Here is an 18,885-nt window from a genome sequence, read left to right on the forward strand (position 1 = left end):
GCCTTTAAGAAGTGGTTACATCATGAAGGCTTTGCCCTCATGAATGAATGAATGCCATTATGGAGAGAGTGGGTTCATTATAAAAGAGAAAGTTCAGCCCCCATCTCTCTCTCTTTCTCTCTTGGCCTCCCACCTTCCACCATGGGATGATCCAGCAAGATACCCTTCCCAGATGCTTGCCCCTTGATCTTGAACTTCCCAGCCTCCAGAACTATGAGAAAAGAAACCTCTCTGCACTATAAATTACCTTGTCTGTGATGTTTTGTTATAGGAGCACAAAAGACTAAGGCAATTCAATTTACCAATATGAAGTTTTAGTCCAATGCTTAACACACTGCTGGTGCTGAATATTGTTACTGAGCAAAAGGGGAGCACTCCCTGACATGGTTTGGCTGTATCCCTGCCCAAAGCTCATCTTGAATTGTAGCTCCCATAATTCCCATGTGCTGCGGGAGGGACCCAGTAGACGATCACTGAATCATGGGGGAGGTTACTCCCATGCTGTTCTCGTGGTAGTGAATAAGTCTCACATGATCGGATGGTTTTATAAGGAGAAACCCCTTTCACTTGGTCCTCATTTTCTCTCTCTTCCCTGCTGCCATGTAAGACCTCCTTTTCACCTTCCAGCATGATTGTGAGTCCTCCCCAGCCACGTGGAACTGAGTCCATTAAACCTCTTTTTCTGTATAAATTACCCAGTATCAGATATGTCTTTATCAGAGCATGAAAACAGACTGATACACTGCCTAATGTACTGGAAGCCAATGCTATGACACCATGTTTTTGAGAAAAGAAAAGCTTCATGTTGCAAGTTGACTCAGAAGGCTACAGAAGTCAAGATCAAATCTGTCTCCCTGTGCTAGCTTCAAGTCGGTATTTTTCTTAGAAAAGTTCAGGGGTAGCTTCCGAAATTAGCAGGTGATTGGTGGAAGGAAACAGGAGGTCTGCAAAGTCCTGGGGCATGCACACTTATCTCTTCATGCTACCTCATGGGTTTCACGTGCAAATTCAGAAGAAGTTAGTTTGAAACATTGAGTGGAAATTCAGGCTGTGACATCAGCAGGCTCCTTCTGCACAAACTCCAATCCGCCACCTTGGTTCCAACCAATTTCAGCCAGTTTTTTCTTGATCTCACAAGTGTAGGGAGTTTCAGCCTTCCAGAAAGTTGTTTCTTTTCTCATCAGCTATCCTGCAAACACAAGAATTTCTATTAGTTCCTGGTTTCTTACTTTTTAGGACACAGTTTCAGTTTCAGCTTTTTAGCTTTTCTTATCTGCTATTCTGTAAGCCCAAGAATTTACTCAGTGGGTTTTTTGGTTTTTTTTTTTTTTTTTTAACTCTTTGGGACACAGCTTGCGTATCACTTATTACTACTGCTACTAAAAGTATGGCACTGCCTCCGCTGACCTAAGAGGCAGATAACTCTCCGTTGTACTAAATTATTTAATACACCACTTTAGCCAGTGGAGATTCATGATTTGGGGTTGTCAAATAACCTTTACTGTAATGCAGAAAATTCTAGTAGGAATCATGAAATACCACATTTAAGCCTTGTATAAAATAGTTTTCAAAGTAGATTATTTTATTCTAATGGGTTTTAATGAAGAGAAGGGTGAAATAAACTATAAGACTCTTGGGAGTGTTACAGATTTGGATGGGTGGCATGGAGGTGAGGTGGGCTGAGAAGAAAGTCTTGATGAAGAATCTGCTGATGTCACAATGATCCCTAGTTCTTGATATTCACCAGGCAGATGAGTTGGTCCCAGAAAGACTCTAGATTCTAAAGTCACCTAAATCTTTGAAGCATGTGACTCTAATAAAAAAATAAATAATTTTTTCTGCCAATACTGGACATTTTTGAAGAGGACAATCATCTTTATATAAGCAAAGCAAGTGTTGTCCTACTTTGAGCCCTGCATAGAGCCCTTACTGGCTCCCAAGCATCTTCTTCAGTTTACACTTTCCACAGGGTACCCCTAAAATCGCCTTTGATATGGGAATAAAAACAAAGGCCTGAGGCCAGGCGCAGTGACTTACACCTGTAATTCCAGCACTTTGTGGATCACTTTAGGTCAGGAGTTCAAGACCAGCCGGGACAACCTGGTGAAACCCCGTCTCTACTGAAAATACATAATTAGCCAGGTGTGGTGGTGCATGCCTGTAATCCCAGCTACTTGGGAGGCTGAGGCAGGAGGATTACTTGAACTTGGGAGTTAGAGGTTGCAGTGAGCTGAGATTGTGCCACTGCACCCCAGCCTAGGCAACAAGAGTGAAACTCAAAAAAAAAAAAAAAAGCCTGGATTTCCAGGGAGACACAAGCCCAGGACTGGCTCTTTGTAGATCGTTAGCTTAGTAACTGATTATCTGGGTAACCTCAGGTCTGTCACATCTCTCTTCTAACCTGCTTTCCAATCTATAAAATGAATCCCATTGGCAGCTTGACGCTAGCTCTAGTAATTTAAGGTTTATGATCCCTCAGGTTAAACAACCATATCTATACTTCATTAAAAAAAAAAAAAATCAGCTTTGCAGATGCCACTGCCACCGGGAGCCCCGTAGTAACAGTCATGGTCAACCTCACCGTGTTCTTCAACATTTCCATCAGTGGAGAGTCCTTGGGCTGCTTCTCCTTTGAGCTGTTTGCAGACAAGTTTCCAAAGACAGCAGAAAACTTGCATGCTCTGAACACTGGAAAGGATTTGGTTATAAGGGTTCCTGCTTTCATAGAATTATTCCAGGGTTTATATGTTAGGGTGGTAACTTCACACGCCATAATGGCACTGTTGGCAAGTCCATCTACAGGGAGAAATTTGATGATGAGAACATCATCCTGAAGTGTACAGGTCCTGGCATCTTCTCCATGACAAATGCTGGACCCAACACAAACTGGTTTTCAGTTTTTCATCTGCACTGCCAAGACTGAGTGGTTAGATGGCAAGCATGTGGTCTCTGGCAAGGTGAAAGAAGGTATGAATATTATGGAGGCCATGAAGTGCTTTGGGTCCAGGAATGGTAAGACCAGCAAGATCACCACTGCTGACTGTGGACAAGTCTAGTAAGTTTGACTCGTGTTCTATCGTCACCACCAGACCATTCCTTCCGTAGCTCAGGAGAGCACCCTCCACCCCATTTGCTCTCCGTATCCTGTCATCCTTGTGCTCTTGCTATAGTTCCCTTTGGGTTCCATGTTTTTCTTGTTCCCTTCCACGCCTGGCTGGATTGCAGAGTGAAGTTTATGATTATGAAGCAAAAACTAAATAACAGAAAGAAATCAAGGATCATTTATAATATTTAAACAATTAACTAATTTACAATTTTCTAGGACAATCCAGTGGCAATCAAAGTAGTTAAATATAATTTTACTGGCCTCATCTTTCTTTTGTGGAAGCTCTTCCTTTTTAATTGCCTTACAAACATTGTCTGAACATTAATTCACTTACTCTAAAGTCCATAGATAAATGCAAAGAACAGTGAAAAAGTTGCTGCTTCTGATACTTCAATAGTCTTTAATATATACTAGAAAAGCTTTAATCACACCAATAATACACTGTAACTTACTCAATTGTTGATATTTATTTGGACCTGAATTGTTCTTTATCACAGCACTAGCTTAAGCTCTCACAAATGCTTCCAAAAATTAAAATATAACTCAGATACCATAAGATGCATCCTTGTAATGTATAAAATTCAATGGTGCTTAGTAGATTTACAAACTTTGCAACTACCATGTCTATATAATTTAATAACTTCATCACCTTAAAAAGAAACCCAATATCCATCAGCAGACCTGAGGATTTTTAACATTTAGAGAAATTGATTGGCTTATGGAGGTGGCAGGCTTAGGAATGGAGCCAGCTCCTGTTGAGTAAAATTAAAGTAAAGTACAGAAGGATATTTATCTGTACTTCTGTTTTCATTGACTAGTCTCTCATGGAGGCAGATTCTAATTTTGTCCAGTTTTTGCGTTTGAATTAAAGTCAAGGTTTGTCCCATTCAAAAAACTATGTATCTAGGAAAGGATCCAACCCTTTCACTGTGAAGTCTATTTGGAGAGTGCAATATATGCAGCTAGGATCATCATTCCTCTTCTCTCAGTTTCTGTTTTTAGTCCAATTTGAAAAAGATAATAGCAAAGAATCAAAGACAAGGAACATGGCGAGGTAGAGACAGAAGAAGCAAGAAATGTTATGAAGAAGCACCGACCAAGGAGATAGAAGAGGGAACAGCATGATGGGACAGGGAACAAAAAATAGGAGCAGAGGCTGGGTGTGGTGGCTCACACCTGTAATCTCAGCACTTTGGGAGGCCAAGGTGTGCAGATCACTTGGGGCCAGGAGTTCGAGACCAGCCTGACCAATATGGTGAAACCTTGTCTTTACAAAAAAATTACAAAAATTAGCCAGGCACGGTGGCCAGCGTCTGTAATCCCAGCTACTCAGGAGGCTAAGGCAGGAGAATTGCTTGAGCCCAGTAGGCAGAGGTTGCAGTGAGCAGAGATCATGCCACTACACATCAGCGTGGGCAACAGTGTGAGGCTCTTTCTCAAAAAAAAAAAAAGTAGGAGCAGAAAGCAGAGATACAGATCAAAGAAGACAGCACAGAATAAGATGAGGGAACAAAGGAAAGAGAGAAGCAGCAAGGAACAGCAAAAGGGGAAAGCTAACGGGTAAGGAAACACTTCAAATATTCTTGGACTGCAGGTACATCTGAGGGAACCAGTCACAACTGCACAACTACACCACAAGCTACCTTCTTTCTGCTCATAGCTGAGTTCCTCTTCCCACACTGTTACGTGTATTCAAGTTTCCAGTTCCTGCTATGTGTATTCAAGTTCAATTTCCCGGCATTTGTGGAGTCTAAAAGAAGAAAAACCCATGCCTGAGGATCACCACAATGTGTCCAGTTGGGCACAAAGAAATTCCCACTGTGGTTTATGAACAGTCAGTTAGAGAGGCTCAAGACACTCTGGGGCAAGTATAGAAATAGGCGTGGTTGGCCAGACCTGGGTGTGTAGAGTACTGGGGACCTCATGTAGGAAATTATGCATGGAAAGGGACTGTTTCCTAGGCCTGTGGGTGGGGCCCAATGTGAAGGAGTCCATGCAGAGGCTAAAAGGGCAAGAATATGGAAACACGGCAACTCATCCAGAGGAGTAGTTTTTTTTACTGGGGTTGCTCACTTTTTTGATGTTAGCACAATTACTCTTCAAATACACTTAGGTTGCCATAATCATCTATAATGAGGAATGAGGAGCACTTATGTGATCCCAGAGTTTAGTATTAGGTTGGTACAAGAGTAATTGTGGTTTTGCAATGCTTTAATGGCAAAAATGCCAATTACTTTTGCACCAACCTAATAATTCACCAGGATTCATTGGGCTCTGGAAACTCACACTCTTCTTCGGTCAGAGCTGTTTTTTAATGCCCTGTATTTTGGTGAGGTTGTGGATGTTGGAAGAGTTGGTTTGTTTATCTGGTGATGCTGATTTCATGAAAAAGCATATTCTTGCTGTCATGATGAAGACCATGGAGTTTAGCACAGCATGCTGGGGGAAAGTGTCACAATTCAGAGAACCTCCTGTTGTGAAGAAATGGAAGGCTTTACCCCTTAGTGTCCTGAAGAGTATTCATTCAGAGTCTATTTTTCCTTTCCTTTATTTTTTAAGACAGAGTCTCGCTCTGTCACCCAGGCTGGATTGCAATGGCATGATCTCGGCTCACTGCAACCTCTGCTTCCCAGGTTCAAGCAATTCTCCTGCCTCAGCCTCCCGAGTAGCTGGGGTCTAAAGACATGCACCACCATGCCTGGCTAATTTTTGTATTTTTTGGTGGAGACGGAGTTTCACCATGTTGCCCAGGCTAGTCTCAAACCCCTGACCTCAAGTGATCTGCCCGCCTTGGCCTCTCAGAGTGCTGAGATTTCAACTGTGAGCCACCGTGCCCAGGCCAGAGTTTATGTTTCCTAAGATTCCCCAATGCAAATGATGATCTGAGAGATTTGCCCATGGGGACTGAAAATAAAGGACAATGTATTTGACCCTGAGGACTGTGATGACACAGAGAGGACTTGCCATATTCAGTAGGTAATTCTAAACTGAAAACTTCCCTTTGACTCACTCTGTAAACTGGTCAGTATGATGCAGTTCCAAGGAGATAAAAAACTGTGGGACCTTGAATTACCTGTGATTATGATTATGCAAATGGAGTGCAACCACATGGGGTAGTTGTCACACAGTAACATGAAAAGCCTTATAGAAATATGTGAGGCTGAGGACTTCTCCCAGGAATCTCATTCCATGTGTTAAACTGCTACTCTCCACCAAGGTATATTGGTAATGTCCATGGGGAACCTGGGACTTGCAAGGATGTAAGGCAAGCCTATTCATTGTAATGAATTCTATTGAAATGTAATTTACATGCTATAAAATGCCCCCATTCAAAAGCACAGAGTATGGTTCCGACGAATGAGTTCACAAGTGTAACTACTCCCAAAACCAAGATATACACTTTCAGTTATCAAAAAGATCTCCTCAGCCTGGCACGGAGGCTCACTCCTGTAATCTCAGCACTTTGGAAGGCTGAGGCAGGTGAAACACGAGGTCAGGAGGTCACGACCTTCCTGGTCAATATGGGGAAACCCCATCTCTACTGAAAATACAAAAATTATCTGGGTGTGGTGGTGCATGCCTGTAACCCCAGCTTCTCATGAGGCTGAGGCAGGAGAATCACTTGAACCAGCTAGTCAGAGGTTGCAATGAGCTGAGATCACACCACTGCACACCAGCCTGGTGATGGAGGCAGACTCCATCTAAAAAAAAAAAAAAAAAAAAATCATCAGCCGATCGTGGTGGCTCACATCTGTAATCCCAGCACTTTGGGAGGTCGCAGCGAGCGAATCACGAGGTCGAGAGATGGAGACCATCCTGGCCAACATGGTGAAACCCAGTCTCTACCAAAAATACAAATATTAACTGGGCATGGTGGCATGTGCCTGAAGTCCCAGCTACTCGAGAGGCTGAGGCAGGGGAATCGCTTGAACCCAGGAGGCGGAGGTTGCAGTGAGCCGAGATCGTGCCACAGCACTCCAGGGTGGTGACAGAGTGAGGCGGGACTCCGTCTCAATAAAAACAAAACAAAACAAAACAAAAACAAACAAACAAAAAAAACTCCCTGGTCACTCTGAAGTCTTCTCTAGCCCCCCTGCACTAGACAAACACTGGTCTGTTTTCTATCAAAACTGATTTGAGTTTTTTTCCTAGCATTTCTTACAAATGGAATCATAAAGTGTGTACTTTTTTGTATCTGACTGTTTTGCTTAGCAAAATATTTTAGAGATTCATGCTGTTGTTTTATTATCAATGGTTCATTTGTTTTTATTGCTGAGTAGTATGAATATACCACAATTCAGTGTCCATTATCTTCTTGTTGGATATTTGGAGCTTTCTTCTAATTTTTATTTACTATAAAGAAAGTTGCTATTAGCATGTATGCAGAAATAATTTTGTTGGATGTATGTTTTCATGGTAAAAACCTGAGAATAAAATCTGTGGGTCATGCCATAAGAGTGTGTATTTATGCCTCAAAAGATCTACCAAAGTATTTTTCAAAGTTGCACCATCTTGCATTCCTACCAGCAACGGGGAAGAGTTTGTTTCTGCAAATTTCCTTGAGCAATTTGTATTGTAAGTTTTTCTTAAATATTAGCTATTTTAGCTAGTATGCAGTCCTTTCTTACTCTAAATACAGTGTGCCTTTTTAGGACTGATTATGATGGTAAGCATTTTTTCATGTCCTTATTGGCCATTTGTGTCTTATTTGATCAAGTGTTTGTTTAAATCTTTTTTATTGGGTTGTTTGCTTTCATATTATTGAGTTTAATGTGTTCTTTTAAAATTTTTCTCTTATGGGTACAAGTTACTTGATGAGCACAGGTATTTTTTTCAGTCCATTGCTTGCATTTTCATTTCCTAACACTGTATTGAGCAGATTTTAATATTTCTGGAGTTCAGTTTCTCATTGTTTGGTTGATGATTCATTCTTTTGTGACAAAACTAAGAAATCGTTATATATACCACAATATTGTAGAATTTTTCATCTATGTTTTCCACAGGAAATACCATTTTAGCTCTTATGTTAAGCCATATAATATACTATAAATTAAATTTTTGTATGGTGTTATGTAAGGGTTGAGGTTCATTTTCTCCATGTGAATGTCTGTGGTTCCAACTCTATTTGTTGCAAAGATTAACCTCTCTTCACTTAATTAGATTGGCATCTTTGTTGAACCATATAGGTGTGGAAAAATCAGGACTGTATGACTTGATAAATTGATCTCTATGTTTACATTTACATCAATAGATGATCTTTGTTACTTTAGCTTTATAGTAAGTAGTGAAATAATGTAGTGTAAGTATTTGTATTTTTGCAAATATCAATTAAGTCAGTTTGGCTGTTAGTTGTTCGCATTTGCTATACTCTTACTTGTTTTCTACCTTAGTGTTCTGTCAAGTACTGAGCATGAAGTGCTGAAATCTCCAACTATAATTAGGGGTTTGTCTATTTCCCCTTTCATGTCTGTCAATTAGACATTTGCATATTTTGATGTTTTGCATTCATATATGTGTGTGTATATACATATATGAATATATATATTATGTATATTTAGGACTCTTGTGTCTTCTGGATGAAGACATATTCTTGACCTTTCTATCATCATGATATGTCCCATTTTGCTATTTCTTACTTTGAAGTCTTTTTTTCTGATAGTAACATAGACACTCAGATTTTATAATACGTGCATTATCTCATAGTTTAAAATGTTTTGACATTTTACTTTTAAATAATCTGCATATATATATATATTTTATTTTTTATGGGAGTCCCTTTTTTTTTCTTTTCCTTTGTTTATTTCTTTCTTTTGAGATGAAGTTTCATTCTTTTTGCCCAGGCTGGAGTGTAATGGTGTGATCTTGGCTCACTGCAACCTCTGCCTCCCAGGTTCAAGTGATTCTCCTGCCTCATACTCCCAGGTAGCTGGGATTATAGGCACACACCACCACACACAGCTAATTTTGTGTTTTTAGTAGAGACAGAGTTTCACTCTGTTGGCCAGGCTGGTCTTGAACTCCTGACCTCAGGTTGATCGGCCCACCTCAGCCTCCCAAAGTGCTGAGCTTATAGGCATGAGCTACCATGCCCAGCGCCTTATTTATATTTTTATAGACCACATGATTACACTGAGATCTTGTAGTGAGCTTCTAGTTAGGCTCTGATATTATATACAGTTGGACAATCTCTGTTTTAATTGTACTATTTATTTGTATTGAATGCAATTTTTATTATAGTTGAGTTAGTGTCTTGCATCTTGCCATTTGTTCTCTATTTGTCCCATCTGTTCTTTTTCCTTTTGTTCCTCTTTTTCGTCTTTCTCCTGGATGACACATACTTAGTATTCCACTTTCTCTCAACTCTTGGCCTATTAGTTAAATTTCTTTGGCATTTCTGTATGTTTTTCCTCCTTATTAACAAAATGCTTCTTTATTGCCTCACAATATATATTCAAATAATAATTCTTCATGTAAAATGTGAGAGCCTTACAATAATGTGCTATCACTTATAACTTAGTCATTTGTTATTGCTGCCAACCATTTTATTTTTACCAATATTATAAACCCCACAATACATTGGTTTTGCATTTAGATAGTCAATTATATTCTTAAATGAGAAAATATTATTTACTATTTATCCACATATTGACAATTCCTGGTATGTTTCATTCATTTACATACATCAGTTTGAACTATTATTTAACTTTCATTTTCAAGAATTTTATTTAACTTTTCTTGTTGTATAGATCTGCTTGTGAAAAATTCTCATAGTTTTTGATTGGAAGTCTTTATTTTGCTTGCCTTCATTTCAAAAGCAAATATTACAGGGTATAAAAAAATCCTTAAAATTCCTACTACCTGAAGCTCAAATAAACCAGTAAGAATAATAGTAACCTGTCCATAGAAAAATAGACAAAGAATTTTAATAGGAAATTCACTGGGAATACTTTAAAATATCATTTGAAAACTTTCAAATTTTTATCAAATGTATAAAATGCAAGATTAACAGGTTTAATTTAATTTTTTTTTACAGGACTTAATGTTGCCATTGTTTTCTTGCTTGAATAGTTTTTTTTAATAAGAAGTCTGCTTTAATTCTTATCTTTGCTCTTCTGGTTATAATGTGTCTAATTTTTTTCTGACTACTTACAATATTTTGCTTTCCACTGATTTTCAGCAATTTATTGAGAATATGCCCTGGTGAGGTTCTTTTTCTGTATGAGTTTTGATAAGCTGTTGAATATATGAATTAATTTTTTTTCAAATTGGAAAATGTTATCCGCTATTTAAAAAATTTTTTTTTTCTGTACCCCCTAATTCGTCTACTTTGGAACTTCAATTGCATAGTATTGTCAAAAAAAGCAATGAGGCACAACTTATCTTTCTTCTTAGTTTTTTTCTCTGTATTATTAACCACTAGTCTTTTCTTTTTCAGTGTCTAGTATGCTGTTAATCCTATTCATTGAACTTTTCATTTTAAATACTGTGATTTCCATTTATAGTTTGTTCCATTTGGTGATTTAATATCTTCCATTTCCTTCTTTATTTTTTATTCATGTTTTCATGGATATCCTTGAGCATATTGGCCATGTTTATAATTGCTAACTGCATTTGTTTCTAATGACTAATTTTTTTCCTGGTTTTGGTCACATTTTCATGCTTTCATGACTAATAATTTTAATTGGATGTTTGACATCAAAAATATTATGCTGTATAGTTCCCGAATTTGTTTTCTCATTTTAAGAGTGCTAGGCTTTGTGTTGTCAGGCAAGCCAGTTACTTGGAGATCAGCTTAATCTCTTATGACTTTGGGATGGTTTAGCACTTATATTATGGCGTGACAGTTCTGCAATCTCACACCAATGCCATAGGTAAATAACAAGGACATTCCATTCTGACTATTCAGCCAAATGCATGAGAATATTAACTGTGTGAGATGTTCACCTTACAGCTCCCTAGTTGTTCTTTGCCCAGCTAATGGTTGATCCCATGTGCTCATTCAGCTTTATATCCAGCAAATATTCAAGGAGACCAATCTGCAGATATTCAGCATCCTTTCTCTGCATAGCTCCCTCTTCTTGGAGAGTTGTCTCAAAACTTTTAACCTTTTAGTTAATCTTTTATATTATAGTTAAAACTTTAAACTTTTATTTAATAGATGTTATATGTAGTACATATTCATACATTATAATGTTATTTTTATTTAAACATTTATATGGTTTGTGTAGAAATTAAGAGAAAAAATAATTTAAAAATTGAAAGTGTCTCTTGCATTTACCAAGAGATCTAGCATTCCCAGTGCTTCCCAAAGTATTCCCAATGCTTTTAATTTGTGGAAGATCTAAGTTTCTGATGTAATTTCCCTGAAAAAAAAGGAGTTGGATTTACCTTTTTTTTAACACATTTTTAACTTTTTCATCATCTCATTTCACCAGTTAGTCCATTCAGTTATGTATGTATGTATGTATGTATGTATTTATTTATTTATATATTTTTTTGAGACAGAGTCTTGCTCTGTTGACCAGGCTGGAGTGCAGTGACACGATCTCAGCTCACTGCAACCTCTGCCTCCTGGGTTCAAGGGATTCTCCTGCCTCAGCCTCCTGAACAGCTGGGATGACAGGCTTGAATCACCACACCTGGCTAATTTTTGTATTTTTGGTAGAAACAGGGTTTTGCTATGTTAGCCAGGCTGGTCTTGAAATCCTGACCTCAGGTGATCCACCTGCCTCGGCCTCAAAATGCTAAGATTACAGATGTAAGCCACCTGACCTGGTCATCATCCAGTAAATTTTAAAATTTTATATGTTGTCATTTTGAATTCCAGAGGTTTCAATATATTTGTCTTTAGAATTTTTATTTCTAATCTAAGCATATTGCCTTGCTTCACTACAAATTATTATAGCTATTACATTACAATTCTTGGCTGGTATTTTTTAACATCTGGTTTATCTTGTGGTTGCTGTAGGTTGATTTTACTTTTTCTTGACAAAATACTTCATTTTCCTGGTTTTCATATGCCCATTAATTTATAAAAATTAAGCTGTGAAGGTGCTGTATTATTTTAGTTTATTTATCAACACACAGATCAAAAAATGGAACATAACAAGCATTCATCATCAGAATTTGATGGCATGGAGGAAACTGTGGGAAGGATGTAGCCGGCCATCTTGAGCAGCTGCTGAGCTTGAGGAAAGGCTTACTCAGCAGGCTGTGGCCGAGTGTAAGGAACATAAAGACTTGGAAGACTGGAATTAAGTAGGGCCATTTGCAATCATCAGACAGCAAAGAGTGGCATGTGAGTTCATGAAAAAACATCTGTTATCATGTACTGGTTATTTCACTGTTTGGGTTCTCTAAAAGTCTGCACATTGAAATTCAAGCTACTTAGTTCATCAGAGGAGGCAAAGATGCAACTATATGTGGAAATACAGGGCATCACATTTTGGAATTTCACCAGAATTCCAGCCCATCTTTAAAAAAAAAAAAAAGAAGAAGAAAAAGGAGCCTTGATGGACAGGCAGAGAGAGAGAGAGAGATACTAGAAAGGGAGCAGGAAATAGTGATATGGAGAAAGGACAAAGTGGGACAGCAAGGAACCTGAAGGAAACACAAAACAGTGCCTGGGACTTGAGGACAGAAAGTCACTTGGACCCTTAAGTTGAGCCTGAGCTTGATGTCTTGTGCACCATTTCTGTTTGATAATAAAGCACCCAAACTCTGGTTGGGCGTGATGGCTCATGCCTGTAATGCCAGCACTTTGGGAGGCTGAAGTGCACAGATCACGAGATCAGGAGTTTGAGACCAGCCTGGCCTACATGGTAAAACCCCGTCTCTACTAAAAATACAAAAATTAGCCAGGCATGGTGATGGGTGCTTGTAATCCCAGCTACTTGGGAGGCTGAGGTGGGAGAATCGCTTGAAACTGGAAGGTGGAGGTTGCAGTGAGCTGAGATTGTGCCACTGCACTCCAGCTTGGGCAAAAGAGTGAAACTCCGTCTCAAAAAATAATAATAAGTAAATAAATAAAGCACCCAACCTCATAGCTAGGTGAGTATCCAACACCCAACGCATGACTGATATCTCAGGCTATGCAATCAGCCGACATCCCATGGTTAGGTGTTCAGTCTTTACCAAGGCCTGGTCCCAAACCTTTTCAAAAGAAGAATCATTATCTACAGAAGAGAGCAGAGATTTATTCCAAAACCTTAGACATGTGTGTAGTGTTTTTTTTTTTCCTGTTGTTGCTTGCCAGATGTTCTGTAGAACATCCCTATTTGCCATGGACAGTTTGAAAATCTTGGGGTCTGGATCATAAGCCCCAGGTGGTGGATTAGCTTAACCTGCGGTCTGAACTCACTTTCTTTTGTTCTTCTCACTTGAAATCTACAGGTTATATTCTGTAAAGGAGTCAAAGTCACACATTGAAATGCGGTATGTGTTGTATCCAAAATCTAAAAGCCTTCCAAAATATAAAAAAGCCTACCAAGCCATTATACACTGAATATTTATGTCAGGCTCAAATTCCTATGTTGAAATCCTAACCCTTCAATGTGGTGGTATTTGGACATGGAGCCTTTGGAAGGTAATTAGGTCATGAGTGTGAGGCCCTCATGATATTAGTGCCCTTATAAAAAGACACCAGAGAGCTTGTTCCACTATCTCCCTGTGCACACACAAAAAGTCATGTGAACACGCAGGCAGATGGCAGTTGCCTGCAAGCAAACAAGGGGCCTCAGAATGAAACTGATCTTGCTAGCACCTTGATCTTGGACTTCCCAACCTCTAGACTGTGAGAAATAATCTTTTGTTATTGTTTAAGCCACCTAGTCTTTGGTATTTTGTTTATAGCAGCCCAAGATGACTAAGACAGAAGCATCGTGCGTCTCTTTTTTGTGGGAGACAGTGAGAGGTGTAATTTGTCTTCTTGCAGGGATCATTTGACATTGTCAAGGTCGTTGAATTCTCAGAAATATCACTGAGGGGGCATGCCATTTGTTTCCTACCGTCTCATTTGCATGTGGCTTTCTAAGGCATCTCATGTACAAGCTCACCAGATCCAGTCAGCATATCATCAGTGTCGTGGATCACTGTGGTGTTTTGTAGAATGTCAAGATAATCGATATCAACAAGATTGGCAATATATTGATAATTGTTGAACCTGGATGATGAGTAATAGGAGTTTATAATACTATTCCTTCTACTTTTATGTGTTTGAAATTGTTAATAATACAAGATTAGGGCCAGGCATGGTGGCTAACGCCTGTAATCCCAGCACTTTGGAAGGCCAAGGAGGGCGAAACACAAGGTCAGGAGTTCGAGACCAGCATAGCCAACATGGTGAAACCTTGTCTCTACTAAAAATACCAAAATTAGCCGGGCATGGTATCACACACCTGTAATCCCAGCTACTCAGGAGGCTGAGGCAGGAGTATTGCTTGAACCTGGGAGGCAGAGGTTGCAGTGAGCCAAGATCGTGCCACTGCACTCCAGTCTGGGTGACAGAGCGAGACTCCATCTCAGAAAACAAACAAACAAATAAATAAATAGATAAATAAAAGATTAAAACTACAAAGGTAATGAATATTCAAAACTCAAAAAAATAATAAATATCTTTGAGGACTAAATTATGGCAGATCGCAGGATATAGGCCGCAGGAAATACTGTGAATGTATAGTCCTGACCCTGTGAGATAAAAGAAAAATGCTTCTTGTGATTCTTGTAGACTGGTATGGTGAAAAGACACTGGCCAAGTCAAGAGCCCTAGGTGATGAACTATGATATGTCCAAGATGATCAGGCAATTCTGTCCCCTGCTTAGACTCACCTGTAGCTTGGGATTACCTGGGATTTACACAGTGTCCATAAAGTCAGGAAGTTTAAACAGACATAATGTCACAAAGACATCTTTGATTTGTTGAAAAAACAAACAAAAAAAACCTCTGTGTCTGTGAGAGAGAGGAGAGAGAGAGAGAGAGAATGTGTATGTGTGTGTGTGTGTGTGTGTGTGTGTGTGTTTGTCTAGAATTTGTAAACACTCTGCATTTCAAGCCATGAACTGTAACTTAAAACCTACTGGGGAGGTTTGCTGATGTTTTTTTTGGTTTTTGCTTTCCTGATTAAAAAAAAAAGGCAGACACTAGAGATGGCTCTATGTTCCTTCACCTGTTCCCTTATCTCATCTTTGATTGTAGAAATTGTTTGGAGTGGCAAATTATCAAATATCAAATGCTAATAAAGCTTCATAATCTTACATCTGCAGTTTTGAAATCTGAAAACCTCCAAAAAAAATAATTTTTAAAAACTCACTTGGAGGTAAAACCTGAACTAAACTAACATAAGAGAGCTTAGTGTTTCTCTTAGTGGGAATAATAAAAAGTTTCACTCAGAACTATTGAGTTTAGTTATCAGATGTTTCCCAGACCCTTGCTGAGGTCTATATAATATATGGCACATGCACTTAATTTCATTTCTAAAATCAGGAAAAAAGTGTGAATTTAAAACACATCTGGCACTGAGGGTTCCAGATAAGCGACTGTGTGACAGTAGTTCTTAGTTCTGCCATTTTTCCTGGAAAACAATCATTAAAGTTCATAGAGCACATCAGCAAGAATTTTTAAAAGGAGCCTAACTGCCATACAGTTTTGTTGAAATACAAGGCAGGTGGAAAAGGAAAAGAAACCTCAGTACCCCAAAATTACTTAGCCAAAGGGAAAAGTCAAGCTGGGAACTGCATCAGGCAAACCTGCCTCCCATTTTATCCCGAAATGAGATAGCTACAAAGATAAGAAAGCTAAGGACCTCCCTCACAATTTGCTCTCTAGGAATTCCTTGCGGGGGGGGGGGGGGGGCGGGGGGGCCCCAAGATGTTTACCCTAAAAGTGTTCTGTTGAATTTCACCCTGACAATGTAAATGGGTAGTTCATCTTCACAGGTGCAAGACAAAGGATAGATCTCTAAGTCATCCCTCTGCTTACCTGAAACAAATGCATATCTGATTGCTTCCTCTGAGGTAAAAATGCAGATTCACAAAGCTAGAGGAAGGCGTAGAGACTGTTCCTCTACTCCCTGATAAGGTGTGTATCTGTGTCCCCACCCAAATCTCCTGTCAAATGGTAATCCCCAATATTGAAGGTAGGGCCTGGTGGGAGGTGACTGGATCATGGAGGTGAATTTTCATAAATAATTTAGCACCATCCTCTTGGTGATAGTGAGTGAGTGAGTTATTGCGAGATCTGGTTGTCTCAATTGTGTAGCACCGGGCTGGGTGTCGTGGCTCACAGATGTAACCCCAGCACTATGGGAGGCCAAGGTGGGTGGATCACTGGAGGTCAGAAGTTCGAAACCAGCCTGGCCAACATGGCAAAAACCCATCTCTACTAAAAATACAAAAATTAGCCGGGTGTAGTGGTGGGCACCTGTAGTACCAGCTACCCGGGAGGCTGAGGCAGAAGAATCGCTCGAATCCAGGAAGGGGAGCTTGCAGTGAGCTGAGATCACATCACTGTACTCCAGCCTGGGGTACAGAGGGAGATTCTGTCTCCAAAAAATATAAAATAAATAAAGTGTGTAGCACCACCACCACCCTCCAGTTCCACTCCTGCCATAAAAGACACCTTTTCCCACCTTGCCTTTGGCCATGAATAAAAGCTCTCTGAGGCCTCCCTAGAAGCACAGTCTGCTATGCTTCCTGTACAGCCTGCAGAACTGTGAGCCAATTAAATCTCTTTTCTTTATAAACTACCAGTCTCGGTATTTCTTTATAGTAGTGTGAGAACAAATTAATCCACCCCCTCTCACATGTCATTTGTGTATTTGGCAAAAGGCTGACTGAAGACTCATAAGAAGGCAAACCGTTTGGCCCTTATCTCCCACACCTCTTTAAAATTTCTTCCTCTTTTCCCAATATACACCCTTTCCCCCTTAATTACTGAAGCCCTCAAAATCAACTTTGGAGAAAGGAATAGACTTGCCTCCCAGGTGCGCATCCTTAAGCTTTGCAAAATAAATTTCTACATTGATTGAGACCTGTCTCTGATACTTCTTGGTTTACACAGTTAATAAATAAATATGAAAAATGCAATGGACTCTACAAACATATAATTTTAAACGTACAACATAGAGAAATACTCATCAAATCACAGAGACTAGAAAGCATTTGATCACTGGTTTAAATTCTCTCTCATCTGAAACGTGTTTCCTCAATGATTTGTGATATTTGAATTGATATTGGTCACCTGGATCATCTTCTCCTTCACTTTTGTTATTTTCTTTGTTTTAAGATGAAGTCTCGCTTTGTTGCCCAGGCTGGAGTGCAGTGGTATGATCAGGGCTTGCTGCAACTCTGCCTACCAGGTCCAAGCGAGTCTCCTGCCTCAGTCTCCTAAATAGCTGGGACTACAGGTGTTTGCCACCACGTAGAGACGGGGTTTCACCATATTGACCAGGCTGGTCTTGAACACCTGAGCTCAGGTGATCTGCCTGTCTTGGCTTCCCAAAGTGCTGAGATTACAGGCGTGAGCCACTGCACCCAGCTCTTTCACTTTCTTGACATTAAAACTGAGACATCACTTCATCTGAGATTGGCTGCCTGGGGAGGCTGGTGGGGGCGGGGGAGCTTGCTGGTTGGCTAGTGGGTAGTTTTACTGTCTATCTCCCTGAGTTTTGTATGTCAGGGTGGAGGCCTGTTCATCTGTTTGAGGGTTTGCCTGTCTGACTTCCTAAGGGTCCATCTGGCTTACTGGGCACTGCACTATGCGTTATACATTCTCAGCACTCAATCAAGGTTTTGGAAATATAATTTCAATGGATACATTATATATGACAACATAACAATATATATAATATACAATAATTTATAACATATGCGGACTATAAGGTTTAAGATAGTGTGTGAAATATTAATTTCACATTGTTATAGTGTATAATGTAACATAATTATCATATCTTTAAAAGTCATAATATCTAATATTTAATGACCTAACATTTTTACTAAGTGTTTACCAGGTACCAGGTGCTGTTTTAGGCACAACATTGGATCATTTATTGCCCCTAAAAATATTCCAGGGAGATGGGTACCACTGTTAACAGCCCTACTGCAAAGGTGAGGAAAGCCAGGCCCAGAGAGGGCAAGTGACCTGCCCAAGGTCACATACCCTGCGACTGCTGGGCTTGGGAGAAGATATTTTACCTGGCTCCAGAAGATACACCCCTTATCAACCTAACACAAGTTTGTTGTCATAATTGTGTCATGTATAAGTACTATTTTATTATGTTATATACTAATGTGCATTGTAGTTATACAAATTATAAAATGCTTAAAGTGTATATATTTTAAATTTACTATGTATATTTTACAGGGCATTACATATATTGTGTACTATGTTGTTGCATAATTTTATTTATTTGATTTTACATATTATACTGTTGATTCTATAAATTTATATAAATTTGCTTATTAGGCCTGGCACGGTGGCTCACGCCTGTAATCCCAGCACTTTGGGAGGCCAAAGCAGTGGATCACTTGAGGTGAGGAGTTTGAGACCAGCCTGGCCAACATGGTGAAACCCATCTGTACCAAAAATACAAAAAATTATCCATGGGATTACACGGGTGCCTGTAATCCCAGCTACTAGCGAGGCTGAGGCAGGAGAATTGCTTGAACCCAGGAGGCAGAGGTTCCAGTGAGCCAAGATCTTGCCACTGCACTCTAGTCTGGGTGACAAAGCAAGACTAATGAGACAAATTATTTTATTGTGCTTTTTTACATGTTTATTATAT

This window comes from Aotus nancymaae, unplaced genomic scaffold (assembly GCF_030222135.1).
Source record: "Aotus nancymaae isolate 86718 unplaced genomic scaffold, 86718_ANA_hifiasm-v0.15.2.pri h1tg000030l, whole genome shotgun sequence".
NCBI classification, from domain to species: domain Eukaryota; kingdom Metazoa; phylum Chordata; class Mammalia; order Primates; family Aotidae; genus Aotus; species Aotus nancymaae.